We start from the raw sequence: 19,624 nt of genomic DNA, 5'->3' as shown, positions 1-19,624 counted from the left end.
CCTATGTTCAAGAAACCATATAGTAACAGAGAAAGAGTGATTCCTATAAATGTTTGCAATACAGAGTAGTATCACAAAAGTAGCAAAAAAAACCCCAAACCAAACCAAAACAAATCAGTGTATCCCAACATGGATTATTAAAGGGGGGCCTTGAATTTTAAACTTGAGAGATCTGAGAAGGCATCGTGGAGCAAGTGACATTTGAACTGAACTTTAAAGGCAGTAAAATTTTGATGTACAAATAGGGTATTTAAGACAGAGAGACAGATAGCACAGGCAAAGACCCAGAGTCAGGAAGGCTCAAAGTGATTCGGAAAAGAAGAGAGTCCAGAGTTACAGCAGGAGTTTTATATAAGGGATCAATGGGAAGGTAGATTGGATCTGAATCATAGAAGATTTGAATACTGGTTAGTGTTAGAACAGAAGAGGTATAATGCCTCAAGAAGATTGATCTTTGTTCAATAATGTTCAATAATGATTGGAGAAACCGGAAACAGGGATAACAGTCAGAATAACAGGATTGGAGAGCTAAAAGAGAAAAGAAACATCTAACCTAGTTCATGAACCTCTCTGACAGTCAGCTGAAGCCATTTTACAATAAGGGTTTTAAATGCACAAAACAAAACACACTGGATTACAGAGGAAATCAATTATATGAAAATGCAGTCATTAAAATAATTTTAAAAACCCCTTAAGTTCACATATGTCCAAAATACTAGAAATATGTAGGTATCCTTTCATCCACTCCTATGTCTATATTCCAAAGAGATTAAAAAAGGTTCTATTTGTACAGAAATATTTATAGCAGTTCTTTTTTGAAGTGGCAGAGAATTAGAAATTGAAAGGATGCCAACAGTTGAGGAATGGCTGGGCTAGTTGTGGCTTGTGATGGAGTACTGTTGTGCTATAAGAAATGAGGTGGATGGGTTCAGAAAAATCTGGGAAGACTTATATGAACTGATGCAAAGTGAATTGAGTAAAACCAGAAGAATACTGCATACAGTAACAGTAATACTGTATGATAATCAACTGTGAATGACTTAGTTACTCTGATCAAAATAATGATCCAAAGCAATTCCAAAACTTGCTCTTCACTTCCAGAAAGAGAACTAATGAATTCTGAATGCAGATCAAAATGTATTGTTTTCTACTTTCTGTAATTTTTTTTTCCTTTTTAAAAATAACATAGCAAATGTAGAAATATGTTTTGTATCACTTCAAATGTATAAGGGGTAGGTATTGCTTACTCTTCAAGGATAGCGAAAAGGATGGAGAGATATCTGGAACTCAAAATTTTTTAAAAAGTTAAAAATTAACAAACAATAAAGATGGAATCTTTAAAAAAAATTAAAGCCACAAGTTCATGGATTGAAAGTTAAGATCATCTGATTAAATCTAATCTCTTATTTTACATATAAGGAAGCTAAGACCTTGAAAAATAAAGTGACTTGGCCAAGTTGTGTTTGTTAGTAAGTAGTAGAGGAAGGATTTGAGCCCAGGTTTTTCTGCCTTTAATTCAGTGTGTATTCCATGGGAAATCTTTAGAAGACAACTGTAATAACCCAAGGGTGAAGTGTTCAGGGCTTGTAGTAGAGTAGGTAGAGACATGGAAAATGGAAAGGGACAAGGAAGGAATAGATGCCAGAGGCATTCCAAAGCAAGATTTGATAGGGCTTTGGATGTCTGCCACTGAAGCTGCTGACACAAGGTAGGCAAGGGGCACCATGAAGAAAGGGATCCAGAGCAGGAAAATCTGGCCTCAGATCTAGGCAAGTCAATTAATTTGTTTTTGCCTCCATTTCTTCAGCTGTAAAATGGGGATCATAGTAGCACCTCCCTCTCAGGGTTGCTGCGAAGATCAAATGAGACAAAAATTGTAAAGCATTTAGCACAGTGCCTTTCACATTGCAGGCATTTGTTTTCTCCTTCCTTGCCTCCACTCCTCCCTCCTTTCTTCCCTCCCTCTCTCCTCTATCTTCTTTCCTTCCTTCATTCTTTCCTTCCTTCTTTCTTTCTTTCTTTCTTTCTTTCTTTCTTTCTTTCTTTCTTTCTTTCTTTCTTTCTTTCTTTCTTTCTTTCTTTCTTTCTTTCTTTCTCTTCTCATCTTGAAGGAAGAGAGCTATTCCATGAGTTGGAGGAGAGGTCTTCCAGATATGGGGGTAGTCAATACCAAGGCACAGACATGAGAAAAGTGTTGTTTGTGAGGAACAGAAATAAAAGGCCAATATGTATGAAACAGAAATGGGGAGTGATATGTAATGAGACTGGAAAGAACTGGAGACCAGGCTGAAGGACTCTAAAGACCAAACAGAAGAATTTATATTTTATCATAGAGAAAATAGTCTAGATAAGAGGTAATAAGAGCATGAACTTCAGTGGTTTCCATATCATAAAGAGAAGGGGTCATATGTGAATTATGTTATAGAGGTTGAAATAGCAAGATTTGGTAACAATGAATTTGTGAAATGGGAGTGAGGAGTTAAGGTTAACACTGCGAAAGGAGTAGAATTATAGTGCTTTCAGTAGGAATATAAGAGTTTGGGATGGAAATGAAAGTTATTTTTGAGAAATTTGGACATAATGAGTTTGATATTATCTCTGGAACATCTGGTTTAAAATGTCCAATGGGATGTGGGACTTGAGCTCAGAAGACAAAGAATGGGTGTATAGATCTGCAAATAATTTACATAGAGATGATAATAAGAACATGGAAATTAATGAGGCCATTGTGAGAGAGAAAGAAGAGAAGAGGGTTTGGGGCAGAGCCTCAGGGAGGGCCCATCATTAGGAGTAATGATATGAATGATGAGAATGGTCAGACAGATAGGAGGAAAACCCAGAAAGAGTTAGTGTGGTGAAAAGCTACAGAGGAGAGAATATCCAAGAAGAGAGTGTGGTCAATTGTGAGAGGTCAAGAGAGATAAGAACTGAAAAATGAGCACTCCATTTAGCAATTAGGAGATTCTTAGGTAATTTTGTAGAAGGCAATTTCAGTAGGATGATGGGCCAAATTTAAAAGAATGAGAGTCATTCCCCAGTTGATAAATTATCAAAGGATATAAAAAAGTAGTTTTCTGGAGAAGAAATCCAAGTTATCAATGGCTGTTTGAAAAAAAAAACCCTCCAAATTATTAATAATTGGAGAAATGCCAATTAAGACATCTTTGAGATCCATCAGATTGACAAAACTGACCAAAATGGAAAATATTTAGCTAAAGGTATTGTGGGGAAACAGGTACATTAATGCGTTTTGGATGGAACTGTTAATTGTTTAACAATACTGGAAAACACCTTGCAACTTTGCCCTCCAAATTACTAAACCTTGCATATCCTTTAATTCATCAATATCACTATTAAATCTATACTTTAAAGACATCAAAAAAGAGAGAAAGAATCTATCTGTTCAAAAATATTTACATCAGCTCTTTTTGTGATGGCAAAAAACTGGAAACTGAGGGAGTATTCTTCAATTGGAGAACGGCTAAACAAGTTATGATAAATGGAAGTGATGGAATACTACTGTACTCTATGAAAAGATGTAGAGGGACATTTCCTAGAAATATGGGAAGACTTATATGAATAGATGAGGAGTGAAGTGAGCAGAACAGAAGAACAATTTACACAGTAACAACACTGAAAAGATAAATCATTTAAAAAGACTTAAAAATTTCATCCACACAATGGCCAACAACAATTTCAGAGGACTCCTGATGAAACATGCTACCTATCTACTGATAAAAAGATGATGATTAGAGCAATGTGCAGATTAGACACATTTTTTTATTTTTTGGACATAGCCAAGGTGGGAATTTGTTTAGTCTGATGTGCATATTGTTACAACAGTTTTATTTTCTTTTTTTCCCCAATGGTGGGGAGAAGAAGAGGGGGGGAAGATACATGGGAGAAGAGTTGGATTTTATTTTATTGAAAAAATTAAATTAAAACTTTTTTGGTCTTTTTAAATTTTAAAATTTTAAAAAGAAAGTCAATGATCTTTCTTTTAAATCACAACTGCCTTGATAATAATTGAATCTAATTCTGTATCCATGGATCAAAAACTATTATGGTAAATTAGAAAACACTCCAGGTTTCATAACAGATGCTTGTGTTTCTGAATGGGTAAAGGAGCAAATTTCAGTACTCCCCATAGACAGAAGAAACCAAGAGAGTTTCTTCCATTCCTGACTCCTGAGAGTTATTGTTTGAAGGACAAGAATGGTGAAATCAGGTAGTTTGACAATTTTTGCAATAATAGTAGTTAGTAAACATTTATTAAGCATACTAATTAGTACTCAATAATACCGATGATAGTATGTAAATGAATTCAAATACTTCCTCAAAGATGTCTTGATTGTACTCTTTCTTATAGACACCTTTTTTTTTTTTTTTTAAATGCTAGCATCCTCTTTTTACAAATGGAGGGGGAAAGGGGACAAGAGGACTCATTGTGTAGCTTGTGCCCTTGAAGTACAAGATCATCCTGAGGAACTGCTGTCAATCTATAATATAAATTCTGCCTCAGGCACTTATGCAAACCACATCTTTGGGCCCACAATCAGCTTTTTATTAGTGGAAACATGTTTGACCACATCTGTGTGGCAGTACTTACCTGCCATGCTAAATGACCTTGTCCATTTTCCTAGTATTACAATATGATAGTACTTCCTAATTTTCTAATGGTATAAACATCTCCATGGCTTTTGGGTTCAAGAAAACAGCAGCCCTAATAACACTGAATTTTGGCTTCTTGAGCAGCCCCTAAATGAGGCCCCAGGCTGAACTGCAAAAAGACATCTTTTACGTACACTGTTGTTTTGGTAGAGATGTACATTTGAGCATCTAAGGCAATTAATTTCTTGTCTAATGATATCGCTTAGGTAGCTCTTCCCTGCAGTATCAAAGGGCATGGTTCTATCTGAAATAGGGTAGCAAGGAAGAAGGTTGGCTCCATGATACAACGGTGTTCTTAATCTGGATTTATGAACTTGTATTTTAAAAACAATATTTCAGTAAAGGAGAGGGGATATGCTCTCCTCTGTCCTTCAATTCATTTGGCTTCGTTCTGAGCAATCCCATGACCCCAGTCTTGCTTTAACTAGATCAGCTTCTGTTCCATTTGCTTATCCCTGTCATCCCGCACCTGTGTGCCAGTTACACAATCCAAACATTCCCTTATTTTTTCCTAACCTCACAGTTTCTCCAGAAACTCCAAACTCCTACCAGCTGGCTCTTCAGATTCACCAGGTAGTCTTCCTGGGTGGCCCATAGCTTATCGTTTCTTATTGGAGACCATTTGCACAAACCAGTAGCACACTTGCAATGATATACTTTAATTCCTTTGTCTTCAGCCTGAGAGACCGAACCCCTCAATTCCTAGATTGGAAGGCAGAATTATTTTGCTGACCATGCCAACGTAGAGGGAAAGATTGCCCCAGCGTAGGAGGGAGAACTATCCTGAGAATCAGGAGACTATTGTGTCTTGGATCTGTGAGATAATAATTATAAAACACTTAGCACAGTACCTGGCACATAGCAAGAGTAATATCTATATATCTATCTATAGCTATATCTATATCCATATAAATATAGATAAGTAGATATAGATATAGATAGATAGATAAGAGATATATAGATTTTTTTTGAGAGAGAGAAAGGATCTTAGAGAACATTAAGATCAGTCCCCTTCATGTTACAGAAGGCAGTTGAAACCCAGAGAGATATAGAGCCATGGTTCAAACTTATTTCCTCTGACTCCAAACCCAGTGCTCTTCCCACCGGACCACACTGTCTCTCTTATAAATCCATACTGTGATCACTGGAGGATTTGAGTGAGGGAATATGATGGAACAGGACAAAACGATCCCCACCACTGGGAAAACAACTTATCACCCACCCTTATTTATGGTGGGTCAGTATCATTCACAAGTAGGAAAGACAGAGTTATCGGGCAAAAGGTGTTTAGTGACCTATACGAAATTAATTACTTGGTTGTCTTTGTGAATTCCCGGTGGATGTGTTCACACATCAGGAAAACTAAGACCACAGCTGACTGTTATTTGACAGCCTGAACAAAGGCTAACAGTGGAATGAGTAGGAAGACTTTGGGCAATGGATGGATTCAGCCAGTCAAGTGGTAGGACACTGGCTGCCCTACTTGTTACTGTAATGAGCTGCTCTGAAAAAAGGGGCTCCACAGTGAAAAAGCCGTGTGAAGCCCACTGCCCTCCACACACAGATCCAAAGCCTGCACCTCCATGAGAGCCAGTGTGGTGGGCGTAGCTGATGAGATTCAGGTCCTGTTTTCTGTTTCTATCATCTATTAGTTATGTGACCCTATCTAAGGTCCCCCAAGTACTCTCTAAGACTCCACAGTTCAGGGCAGTTTCAATCATTTTTCAGCCATGTCTGACTCTTCATCATTGGGAGTTTTCCTGGCAGAGACACTGGAGCGGTTTGCCATTTCCTTCTCCAATTCATTTTACAGATTAGGAAACTGAGGCAAACAGTTACTTGTCTATGAAGTGTCTGAGGCTGGATTTGAACTCATTTCTGACTTGAAATCTGGCACTCTCTCTATCCATCTGGCCACCTAGCTGCCTATGGGGCAGGTGCAATTGGTATTGGTTCTTCACTCAGAAATTTCTGTATCAGTGAAATAATAGGTCTGTTCTCTCTTTGCAGTTATCCCCAAACACAAACCCACAGCTTTGTCACATCATCTGAGGTGCAGAAATAGGCGTTTGTATTTCAGATAGCCGTTTAGAATGGTTTTTCTTCATCAGAAATCAGGATTTGTCTTGTGTGAGAACTCTGAAGGAGTCAGCAGAAAGTCCCGCTTCCTGCCTGCACTGAGGGTCACATCCTCGTGCTCTTGGGAACATCCCAAGTCTGTCTGATAATCACATTAAGAAAGCTGCTCCAAACCAGGAGAGCAGGGCCAGGAGGGAACTTCCCAATTCGAATCCCTAATAGCTCTTACATTCTAAGCTGGAGGTGAGCAGTGTGAAGCAAAGGAGACAGAGGAACTGAGGCACTAGATATTATTGTTGAGAATGACACGTTGAGGCTAGGGAAGGTAGCTGACTACAGTCTATTGTAGGGTCACTTTCTAGTTTAAGTAATTGAAAACTTTTTTTTTTATTATTGTGTATTTGACAAACACAAACATTTTCATATACAAAAAAACCCACAAAAAAGAGGACTGCATATAAAACTGTTATTCTTTTTTTAAAAGATGTCATTATATTGGATTAATATATAATCTGAGGGAGTGGATGGAGGGAAGAGGGAGAAAATGGAACACAAGGTTTTGCAAGGGTCAGTGTTGAAAAATTGTTCATGTATATATTTCGAAAATAAAAAGTTTTAATAAAAAATAGATATCACATACATATAATTTGTGATATCTACTTTTATTAAAATTTTATACACACACACACACACACACACACACACATATATATATACACACACATAAATTATATGTACATATACACAAGAGTACCGACACTTGATTGCCTATGTCTTCTTCTGAACAGCCCTTTTCTCTTTTAATGAAATATTGCTAACTAAGTATCTGTAAGACTGCAGGTACCCCATAAATCTGACTCCTTGGGATTAAAGCTTAATCAACCATCTTAGTTTCTGCCCAGCAGAAGCTAGATAATACTCTCTCCAAGGTCAGCAGTCACATTCTAGACATTATAGAGCCATAGATCTAAAACTGGAAGGATACTTGGAGATCATCTAGTCCAAACACTTATTTTATTGTGATAGTAATATATTAATATTACTAATAATTAATTAATATTAACATAGGATTTTAAGGTATGCAAAGAAAATTACATTTTACAAAAAGTCTTGAGACCTAGAAAGGCTGTGGCTTTTGAGGCTTCCATTAAGAAGTGATACCTGACCAATTCCAGTGGAATTGTGATGGAGAGAGCCATTTGCATCCAGAAGGAAGTCTAGGGGGAGTTAATGTGGCTTACAACATAGAATTTTCACTTTTTTTATTGTTTATCCCCACCAAACAATACTGTCCCTTAGCTTCACATGCCACCCTGCCTCAACTTCTATTCTTGGCTTTTTGCATCCCTCTCTATCCTAAAACCTTGTAGAGATTTTTCCCTTATTTTTTCTGCCCCAGAAAATATATAGGTACTATTTGCTGACCAATTTTAAAATGAGGTATTTACCCCACACTTCCTTCTTGCTCTTTGTGACCAGATGCTTTTGTGTTTTTTTTTCCTCTTTTGTCCATCATCCATTTTCTTATTCCTGCCCTCCTAGTAGTTGCAGGTAGTTTTTTGATCCCCAAGGGATTTCTGTAGTTTCTTCTTTGTTGTTTAATTGCTTTCAATATTGTCTGACTTTGTGATCCCATTTGGATCTTTTCTTGGCAGAACTGGAGTGTCTTGCCTTTTCCTTTCAAGACTTTCCTTCTCTAGGTCATTTTTTTTAGTAAGTTTTGTTTTTTGTTTTTGTTTTTTTTGGGGGTTTTTTTGGTGATGCATTTGGGATTAAGTGACTTGCCCAGGGTCACAAAACTAGGAAGTATTAAGTATCTGAGGCTAGATTTGAACTTGGGTCCTCCTGACTTCAGGTTTGGTGTTTTTTAGCTCATTTTACAAATGAGGAAACTGAGACAACAGGGTTAAGTGACTTTTTCAGGGTCAAACAGCTAGCCTGAGGCTGGATTTGACCTTCCTGACTGAAAAAATGGTGTTCTTATCTAATTTCCCTTGGATCCCTTTAAAAAGGAAGCCAGCCTCCTGTTAAGACAGATTGCTCCAAAATCATTTTTTAAATAGGGACAAAGACTTTCTGGGAAAGAGGGACAAAGAAATAGGAAGGAATCCAGGCAACATAAAAATCAACGACATCAATAAGAATTCACCTAAATAAAACTCAGAGAGTTCCAATTTGGGTCTCTCATTTTACGTTCTTCTATACTAATGTGGATTCTCTCATCTTAGATCAGCACCCATGGCAAAAAAAAGGACAGGAGGACATCAGAGCCGTGGACAATGCTGAAAAGTAGGTGAATCTCATCTTCCTTCCCTCTTTAGGCCCTTTGCCTTCCTCTTCTAGAGTCTGCATTCCTGGATCCCAAAGATTCTCATGTTACCTTTTCTCTAAAATCCTACAGTGTGCAGCCTTTGATACATCTGCCTTTCTCTGAAGTACCCTGGGCTTCAAACACTGCTTTCCTTCAAGTAAATGCACTCGTTCCTTCAGGAAACTTTAAAATAATTGTTTGTTTTTGGTGGCACTTTGAGTAACCTATTTAACTAATGCGGGCCTCAATTTCTTAATCTGAAAAATTTGGCTATCATATCAATCAAAAGGTATCATATTCAAGAGAACCTGAGCTAAAGTTTTTAAATGTAATTGGGAAAGTTCAACAAAAATAATAAAAATTTAATTCTACATAGAACATGTTAAATTTGTGGTTTTCTAAATCAATATTTGACCACCTGGGATCCATTCCTATTTGAGTTTGATATCTCTGGACTAGCTGACCTCTGGAGTACCCTTTAACTTTAAATCTATAGTAATAGATTATTAAATAAATAACTTATTAAAATAATTCACATTGACAATGAGAGTGGCTTAATTACTTTTACATGGTTCTGTGTAATTTATTGAGAAATTTTTTGCAAGGGGTGATGGTCTTGACTTTTTTTTACTCCCCCCAGTCACCATCCTCTGACCAACATATACGTTGGAGCGGAGTTCAGCCATTGGACACTCAGACATTTTCACTGGTTGCCCTCACCCTCCTTTCCCCCTTGTGAAGTTTTCTTCATCCTCTTCTCTGCTTCCTGTCTTCCTTGTTTTTATCCAACAGCTAAAATCTTACCTTCTACAAGAAGTCTTTCCAGATCCCTGTAATGCTGGTGCCTTCCCTCTATTGATTCTTTCCAATTTATTCTGTTGGTAGTTTGTGTGCATAAAGTTGTTTGCAAGTAATTTTTCCCAAACCCCTCCCTCCTTCCCAGTTAGACTGCGTGCTCTTAGAAAGGTGGTACTAATCTTTTGCCTTTCTTTACCCCCAGCATTAGCCCAGAACCTGGCACATAGTAGGTACTTAATTAACATTCACTAACAATCTGACTGAAAAGGCAGTGCTGACCCTCCTACTTCAGGCAAACAGAAGCAAAATCTTCGTAGCAACAATCTTCACAATTTAAAACCCCAAGTCATAATGGTCTTGGGTTGATATGTCTTAGACAATAGCCATGAAAACGCCACGTTCCCCCAGAGCCTTGGGCAGGGCTGAGCATTTGAAAGAACTGAATTTAGAATTTCTTATGAGCTTTGTGCATCAGCAAAATATCACCAAAATGGGGATGAGCAAATAAAATAGAGAATCCTTCTGGACCACTTTCAGTCTTGGGTTTTGGGACCTAAGAAGAGTTTCAAAGAAAGTCTGGTCAGTTGACGAATATTCCTGACTTTGAAGCTGGAAGGAACACATCTAGAATCACAGATGGACAGCTGGAAGGGACCTTAAAGTCCATCTAATTTAATTGCCCCATCTTAAAGATGAAGAAATTGTGGGGAGCTGGGAGGGGATGTAGCCCAAGTCACAGAAGTAGTGTCAGATGCAGCTGGTTTTGCTGATATCTCATTCACCCTTCAGAGAAGAGCTAACCCAGTACTCTTGTTTTTCTAGAGGGAGTGTCTGAAATTCTGGGCTGACACAATCTAGGTCTCAAAGCTAGACTGAAACCTATCCTCTAGGCCCAGGGGCCCTTCTTTGCAGATGAATGGATTTTGCTAAGAGAGCCTGGCTTACCTGGATGGCTTTCTTGGCTTTCAGGAGCCCCAGGCGCGTGGGAGACCTGAGTGGGCAGAACTGTGGCAGTGAGGGGAGAAGTGGGGCAGTAGTCAGCCCACAGCTCTGGATGAACGCGGCATTATGCGCAAGTCTGAAGCGGGGAGGAGATAGAGTAGGAGAGGAACCGAGTGACCCAGAAAGTGCATTTGCCACAATGGCCCGAAGCTGAGGTGTGGGATTCTGCTTTTTCTAGAATACTCAGCATGGAATGAAGTCTGCCCCTGGGAACTTCTGCTTCTGACCTAGAGTCATTCTGTGTTTCTCCTGCTTGATCAAACAGAGCCTCACAGTATTCCTTGTCTTGCCTCTCCCTTATCCATCCCTTCCTTCCTTGTCTTCATATATCCTCCCCATGCTTTCTCAGCAAACCAGATTTATTTTTATTTGTTAGAACCCCATCTTCCTGGGGAATGGTTCCTGATTGGGTCTTCCCTCTGCTTTTAGGCCAGACTAATTTTTCAGTGGTTCCCCCTACCCCAATAAGGACCCAGCCCTGATCTGTGCCCCTCCCTGAGTGACACAGAGCTGGTCCTCTCCCTCCTCCCTGCATGGGAAGTTTGGTTTAGCTTTTAGAGCCCGGTTCTTAAGCGGGGAGACTTAGGAGGGTGTTTACTCCAAGGGCCACCTGAGTCTGTCCAATTTCATGACCGACTTATTCCTGCAAGCTCTGGCAAACTGGTCTAGAAATGGGTCAGTGGGACAAGGGATTCTCAGGGAGAGGGGCAGACCCATCCCCCAAGTGGAAAAACAAGTGGTGGTCCAGAGCAGTGAGCCATCAGAACATCTTCATGGACAAAGAGCAGCACTTTCTTCTTGTTTGTTGTGGATACTTATTTCTGCGATCAGGTTTGGGCTCCAAAGGACTCGTTCTTAGACCAGTCGCTGCCGGAGCTGGAGGTGAAGTGGGTGAATGCTGGGATGTGGAGGACATTAACTAGAGGAGCCCCTACAGGGGCCCCATTGGCTTCTCAGCCCCCCACTTGTACACAAGGGTTGTCTTATGTGCCAGTGACAAGGACTTCATGGTTCAGAAACCATTAGAAGGGAGAGGGTGAGACTTTGGTTTCCTGAATGGATTCATGGAAGGCTGTTTCCATACCACTGCCGAGAGTCTTGGGAATGAGCTAAGTGCAGCTGAATGGCCGCTGTTGAGCACTGCATGCATGGCTGCATTTTTTGTGTGTGGTGTGCCTTTAAAAGTGGAAAGAGCTGGAGACAGAGAAAGAGAGAGAGAGAGACACAGAGAGAGAGACAGAGAGAGACAGAGACAGAGAGAGACAGAGAGATAGAGACACACACAGAGAGACAGAAAGACAGAGAGAAAAAGGAGAGAGAGAGAGAGAGAGAGAGAGAGAGAGAGGAAAAGGAGAGAGACAGAGACAGAGACACACACAGAGACACACACAAAGAGCCAGAAAGACAGAGAGAGAAAAAGGAGAGAGACAGAGAGGTGGGGGGGAGAGGAAAAGAAGAGAGACAGAGACAGAGAGACAGGGAGAGAAACAGAGAGAGAGAGAGAAAGGGGAGAGACAGAGAAAGAGAGAGAGGAGAGAGAGGGAGAGAAAAGGAGAGAAAAAGAGAGAGGGAGAGGGAGAGAGGAGGGAGGAAGAGAGAGAGGAGAGAGACAGAGACAGACAGAGAGAGAGGGAAAGGAGGGGAGAGAGGAGAGACAAAGAGAGAGACAGAGACAAAGAGAGAGACAGAGCTGAGACAGAGAGAGGAAGAGAGAGAGAGAGAGAGAGAGAGAGAGAGAGAGAGAGAGAGAGAGAGAGAGAGAGAGAAAGAGAGAAAGAGAGAGAGAGAGAGAGAGAGAGAGAGAGAGAGAGAGAGAGAGAAAGGAAAGAAAAGAGAAAGATACAGGAGAGACAGAGAGAAAGACACAGAGAGATGAAGGAGAGAAAGACAGAAAGAGAGAGAGAGAGAGACAGAGAGAACAAGAACAAGAACATTTCAGGAAATGATTGGGGTGCATCTGGTCATAGGTAGGAACATCTTTTTAAAATTTATAATCAGTACTGGGGTTGGGCAGTGTCCTGCCCTTGCCCACAGGGCTTGGCAAAGGACAAAAAGGCTAACTGGTGGTGCCCGGGGAAGCCCCTTGCAGTGGAGTAAAGGAAAGGACTAGATATCAGGACACTGATCTTTTCCAAGATGGAAAAAGAAAAGAGAAAAAAAGCTTTGCTGTTGAGGACAAGCAGCAAGGACCTAATTCTCCCTTAATGCTCGGGATTTGCTACATGGGTAGCTTTTCTTTCAGATACTAGGCTGGCAGGGGATTATTTCCTTGGACCCATGTGTATTATTTTTTAATAAATGTCACTGAAAAGTAAAGAGCTATTTCAAGGAAATTAAAGAAGTTCATCTCTCAACCTGAGTATCCCTCAGTCTTGCAGGCTTGACCAGTCTCGGCATCTGTGACTCTGGGTCAGTTTCTGCCTCTGCATCTGGGGAATGCTTTCTTCTCTGGGGAGTCTGAGTTCTCACTGTATGCAGAGGGGAAGCATTCACTTCCTGGGGTCTTCTGCTCCCACTTGCCCTAGGAGGCCAGCCCCCTCACCCCCTACTCCCCACCCCCCACACATCTGACTGTTGCCATGGCTAGCTTCAGGCATCCAAGGCTGGTTACCGGAAGGATGGGTGGGACTAGATGCTGAAGGAGATACAGGGGAAGAGGGGAAGACTTACGAAAAGTTGTGCAAGGTGCTTACAGCCCCCAACAATAGCAACAGCAGCAGCAACAACAACAATGGATTGAAAAGAAAAAACAAAGGAATAAACAACAACAATGGATTGAAAAGAAAAAAAGTCCCTAAAATAACAACAACAGCAATGGATTGAAAAGAAAAAACAAAAGAATAACAACAACAACAATGGATTGAAAAAAAAAAAAGAATAAGCAACAGGGCAACAAAGAATGTCAGGCAAGAAAAAGAATCCTTAGCAAAATTGTTGAAACCAAATTGTGGGGGAGGAAGCATCAGTAAATAGGATCAACAGTTCACACCCCTCAAAAAATATAACCCACATCTAAATTTTAAAAATTTGAAGTTAGGAATATGATCAGAAGAAGTGATTTGTAATGTCCCAAACAGATGAAAAGTCTCAAAGGATACAGATCAGAAAAAGTCAATCAAAATTATCTTAGATTTGGTAGATTCTTAGTTTCCCTAGCCTGGGAAATTTCAATAAAATAAAAAGGAGAGAAATCAGACTGGAAAAAGTTGAAGAAAATAACAGAACAAATAATAGTTTCAACAAATAAAATTTCCATGTATTTAGTCAATAGAGAAAAAAATGAGATACCTAGGTAAGACTGAGAAAAATGTTTATTGAAGGGTGAGGACAGGAATTTCATGGAATCAATGGATACTGGGACTAAAAAAGAGACCATAGAGGCCATCTAGTTTAACACCTTCATTTTAGCAATGGAGAGACTGAGGCCGAAACAGGGAAAGTGATCTTCTCAGGGTTGATGGAACAGCCAAGACCACCACCAAGGCTTCTGGCTTTTAATTTGGTTCTGTGTTCACCACCGGACAATTTGGTTGCTTTTTAAATACTTGAGCATGCTTGAGTCTAGAAAGAAAGAAAGAAATCAGAAAGCAGAAAGAGAATAACAATGAGGAAGAGTAAAGGGTTAAAAAGGGGGGCTAGGAATAAAAAGGGTAGACAACAGGAGGGGAAATAACTTGGGCAGTGAGGAAGAGTTGAGGGGGGAGTAGTAATACATGAGAGAAATGGAGTAATGTTATTTAGCAAGGAAAGGGGAGCACAGCTGAAGGAGGAGAGAGCCAATTATAGGGGATTTAAGCATCATCTTTGTATAGGAAGGACAGAGCATTAAGCCAGGATGATCCCACATCTTCCGCTATCCATGCTCTCTGTGGAAAAGAAGCCGGAGTGGAAGGGGGAAAATGATAGGGGTCACCCAGTACTAAGATTTGGAGGTGCAAAGGAAAAGGAAAAGGAATTAAGAGGAAGGGCTTTCATAATTTGGGGTACACCAACAGGGCACTGGGGGAAATGAAAAATACAAAGAGAAAATCAGCACCACCAGTGAAATGAAAAGACTCTGGAATAATTATCCTTTGCCAAGTAAAAGTTAAATTTCTTCATTAGTCAAACTATCCATTTTTACAGGGAAGATTGAGGATTATATATTTATTGTTCAGTATTGAAATAGAAATCACAGTATTTGGAATATTTAAAAACAAATGATTATAAGAAGATTTAAGAGAATTGTTACTTCTGATTGCTTAAAAATGAGAAATTCATACAAATGAACTAAAAGTTTAAAGTCCTGAGTGTGTTATTGCTGTTGTTGTTTTAAAATTTTGGATTATTGGTTTAGGTGGGAAGGTAATCCTGTATTTTGGTATTTTTGAATGGCATTTTTTCAGAAATTCAAAAAAAATTTCTCATTTTCCCATTTTGATTATTCACAGTAGTACTGAGATTGAGTAAATAGGGATTACTTTCCCTTTCTCTCATCAAGACCTAACAGGGGATAGTCAAGTCAGCATGGTGATTATTTTGTTTTAACTTTAAAAGTGTTTTGAGGGAGGTTCTTCAGGAGTGGATTTGTTATTGATTTTTAGAATGCTTTCAAAAAGGTATCAAAAACGTTTCAGTGAGGTTTTCTATAATAAAACTCTGATTATTTTCCTACTTAGCCATATTTATTAATATTGCCTGGGTACCGAACTTGGATACTACATTATAAAAATGATCTTATTTTCTTTTGAATTGCACTTATAATTCCCCCCCCCACCTCCCTGCAATGGCCAGTTTCCCCTCTTGCCATTTTATTACTAGAGCAATCAAATAAAAAAAAATTTTGGAAAAAATGTTAGATATAATTATCTGATTTTTTATTAGCATGATATTGAAAGCTAACACATAAGGAAGTGATTCTACATACATCACACCCTACCTACATGAACCCAAATGGAAACTCTTTTATATATTTGTAGCTTGACTTTGGCCACTTCTCTTGGGCTCCTTTTCTCCCTCTGCAATTTGACTTATTTTTACTTAATTTAGGGAAATGTGAGGATAAAGGAGATTATCCATGTATGAAAATTGTGAATTCTCTAGTCTGAGGTGCTAATCTGAGGTCTTTTGTTTTTATTTAGGGTTGAGGGTGGGGTGAGTGGTCTGGACCCAGTTTGAAATTCCTTTTACCCTCTCTCTCTCTCTCTCTTTCCCATATAAACATAAACCACTAAGATCTTAACTATAACCTATGAGGTATTGAGAGGTTAAGGGCCCTTGATCACACAGCTAATTATATGTTAGAAATGATTATTATTGCTAATAAGTGTCTGAGACTGGATTTGAACTCAAAACTTCCCGACTCCAGCCTAACTGGAGTTGCCAACTAACTACCAATTAACAGTCCTATGAGCAGTGGATTAGAACACAATTCTTTCCAATTCTAAGTCAGGTTTTCTATTCACTAGCATTCTATGACACAGTGCCTCACCTGATAATGCATCAATCTAGACGATCAGATTTATTGCTTGAAGAGAATTTAAAACACATATAATCCAATCTGTTCATTTTACACTTGAGAAGCTTAGGCTCAGAGAAATTAAATGATATCCTAAATCACATAGAGACTGAGTAGCAGAACTAGGATTTGAACTGAGGATCTCTACCCCTGAATCTCACACATTTTCTATATGCACTGTCTTCTATAGCATATATTTAAATTACATCAGGTATGTGATATAATCATTAAAATAATATAAAATACATTATAATTCTAAAAATATAACAAAGTATGTTTTAGTATGTTTCTCCTCTACTCAACTCCAGTGGTTCCTTATTGCCTCTATGATTATTAACTCTTGTTTGACTTTTAAAGCTCTTCACAATCTTTATCGTACCTTTCCAGCTATATCATACATTAATCCTCTTCCAACACCATCATCTAGTCATTCTCGCCTTTTCCCTGTTCCACATACACGATATTCTATCTCCCATCTCTGTATTTTTGCTTTGGTCATTCTATGTCTAGAACATATTTCCTCTTCACTTCTGACTCATGGAATTTCTTTCTTCCTTCAAGGTGCTCCTCAAGTACTGCATTCTACATGAAGCACGTCCTGATCCCTTTCAAAGGTGCCCTCCCCAAACTACCTTGCATTTAGCTAATTTGTATTTCCAGGTATCTATTCTCTTTATATCATTAATTCTTTCTATATATGTGTGTATATATCCATATGTAACACATATTAGTATATATATGTGTGTGTGTGTATGCAATGTACATATTTGTATACACACATATTTTCCAGTCTTTTTTCAGTCATGTCCAACTCTTCATTTGTTGTTTAGTAGGTACTTAATAAATGCCTGTGGATTTATTGATAGTATTACTATTAAATATTATTCCTACCACAATTACTTTGTTTGACTTAAATGGATCAGATTTGTGGCCCCATTCCCAAATGACTTAGATGGAGGGGGAAATGCAGACAGCTATTCCCTGGTATCAAAAGGCATCGATAATCTGTTGGCAAACTTAGTCATGGAAACCTCTGCAGTCCTCCACCCCTGGTTTGACAGTGTCACGGCCAGGTGACTCTTTGTGTGTCCTGTGATACACCATGAGATGTTTGGAAGTCATGCTTTTACTAACATTTTGACAGTTTGCCGCTCATCCCACTCACAGCACAGACACATACAAACACACACACTCACCCCCCACCCCCAGCCAAATCCATGTTAAAGCTCTCCCTTTCAACTTCATGTTGTCATACATTTTTATTTGCTGCTCTTCAAGAGAGATGTCACTCTGTGAATGAGACTAGAGCATGTCCAGCCTGTTTTATGAATAGTGATCCTTCATCCTAAAAAGTCCTACCTATGTCAAACTTTTGTCCTCCAAATCAGAGCTAACACCCTAATTTCTTTTTTCCCCTTTAAAATGTTTTCTTGATGCTCTTTTCCCTCATCACTGCCTCTTGCTAGTGACTTTCTACTCCTTCCAATTCTCCTTTCTTGCAACAAGTAACAACCAAACCATCAAAGTGGCTCTGCCTGAAAATGTTTGTGCCTCCCACTCTTCTTACCCATAGGCTACCACCCCTCTGTTCAGAGTCTGGCAGAGATATCCCTCTCTAGCAGATCTTTGACATCATGATGGGTCATTACATTGAATGGAATTCTAAAGTCTTTCAGTATTGTTTCCCTTTCCATTATTGCTACTATCTCATTTCCTAACTCCTGGGAGAAGGGATATTTTTTATCCTAGAGAATTCAAGACCTTGACTTGACAATCCAACTGCAAAAACATGCTGTTTCGTCTGTAACTTAAAAGAATGGACTCAGAACCCAAAATGACCTTAGATCTCATTGGGCATGCATTTGGCAAAGGAAGAAATTGAAAACACTGAAATGTCTAGTAATTTACTCAAGATCAAGAGGCTCATTAAAATCAGAGCCTGAAGAAAAATGCTGGTTTCCTGACCACAGGCTGGCATTTCTTCTTTTATATTATGCCCCTTTTCCATCAGAGAGGCTATATTCAATTAAAGAGAACACAATAAAATGGAGGATTCCCAGTCTTCCAGAGTACTAAAAAATAAATATTTAAAAAAGTTAATAGACATTAACCAACTTCCTGGTATAGAATTAGATTTCTATCTGTGAGTGCCATGAACCAACGACATTTTCAAGGTCAAAAACTTACTTTTGGGTATCTGCCAGCTTCCCTTTCCCCAACTTAGGGAGTCTCTAAAGAATACTGGGATTTTTATTGAATGTGGGACACAGAAGCAGAAAAATAGGGATTCAAAATCCTGCCTCTGATACTTATTAGCTATGTGACCTTGGATAAGTCATTTAGCCTTTTAAAAATCACAGTTTTCTTAAGTATAAAATAAGGATAATAATACATGGAATAAAGAAGTCCAGGCTTGGAATCATAAAGACCTGGATTCAAATCTTGAGTCTACCTTATATTTGCCAATAATTTAATGTTTCAGTGGTCTTGGTAACTTTCTGGGATCATAAGTGACAGCCAGGTTGTTGATCTGTGTCAGTGGCCTGAGTTTCCACACTTCAAGTTCCCTACACCCTTGAAATCATGGGTCTGTAACCCAAATGGCTAATTCCTCTCTTCAGCATCACCATGGGTATTGCCACCATCATGACATTGCCTTGCTTTGATCCCCAGCATTTAGTCCCTGCCTCAGGGGAAGAGCAAAAGGATGTGTAAGAGTTTCCTGGGAATTCAAAGAACCATAGGATTTAGAGGTAGAAGGACCCCCAAAATGATCTTATTTCACAAGTGAAGAAACTGAGGTCTTGAAAGAGTGACATTCCCAAAGTAAGACAATTAGTAAAATAGCAGAGCTTAGGGTCTACCTAGGTTCTCTGGTTCCCAATACAATGGGAACATTGTATTTTGCCTCGATCTAACTGGTAGGGAACAGGCAAGACTTTAGAAGATCACTGATCTTTGAGTACTGCCAGTGAGAAGAAGGATTTGAAACCATTTGTTTAACTAGCATGACATTGATGAGAGAAATCTGCATTAAAATCCAATGAGCCCAGACAATGGCATACCATATAGTGAAATTTTGATTAAATCAGAACCCAACTAATCAGATATCTTTCCCCTTATTAGGAAAACTTGAGAAGAAAACAAACTGGCATTAAGTATTTAAATAAAATAACAATATTTCTTTAAAAAAACTCAAAGTGTATGTCCTTGGGGTTACTACGGGCTTGGTTTTATCTATTATACATTCTATAGCTTCAGTCTTA

The sequence above is a fragment of the Antechinus flavipes genome, chromosome 5, assembly GCF_016432865.1.
Source record: "Antechinus flavipes isolate AdamAnt ecotype Samford, QLD, Australia chromosome 5, AdamAnt_v2, whole genome shotgun sequence".
Classification (NCBI taxonomy): Eukaryota; Metazoa; Chordata; class Mammalia; order Dasyuromorphia; family Dasyuridae; genus Antechinus; species Antechinus flavipes.
The sequence above is the reverse complement of the archived record's forward strand: the minus strand, read 5'-3'. Positions refer to the sequence as shown.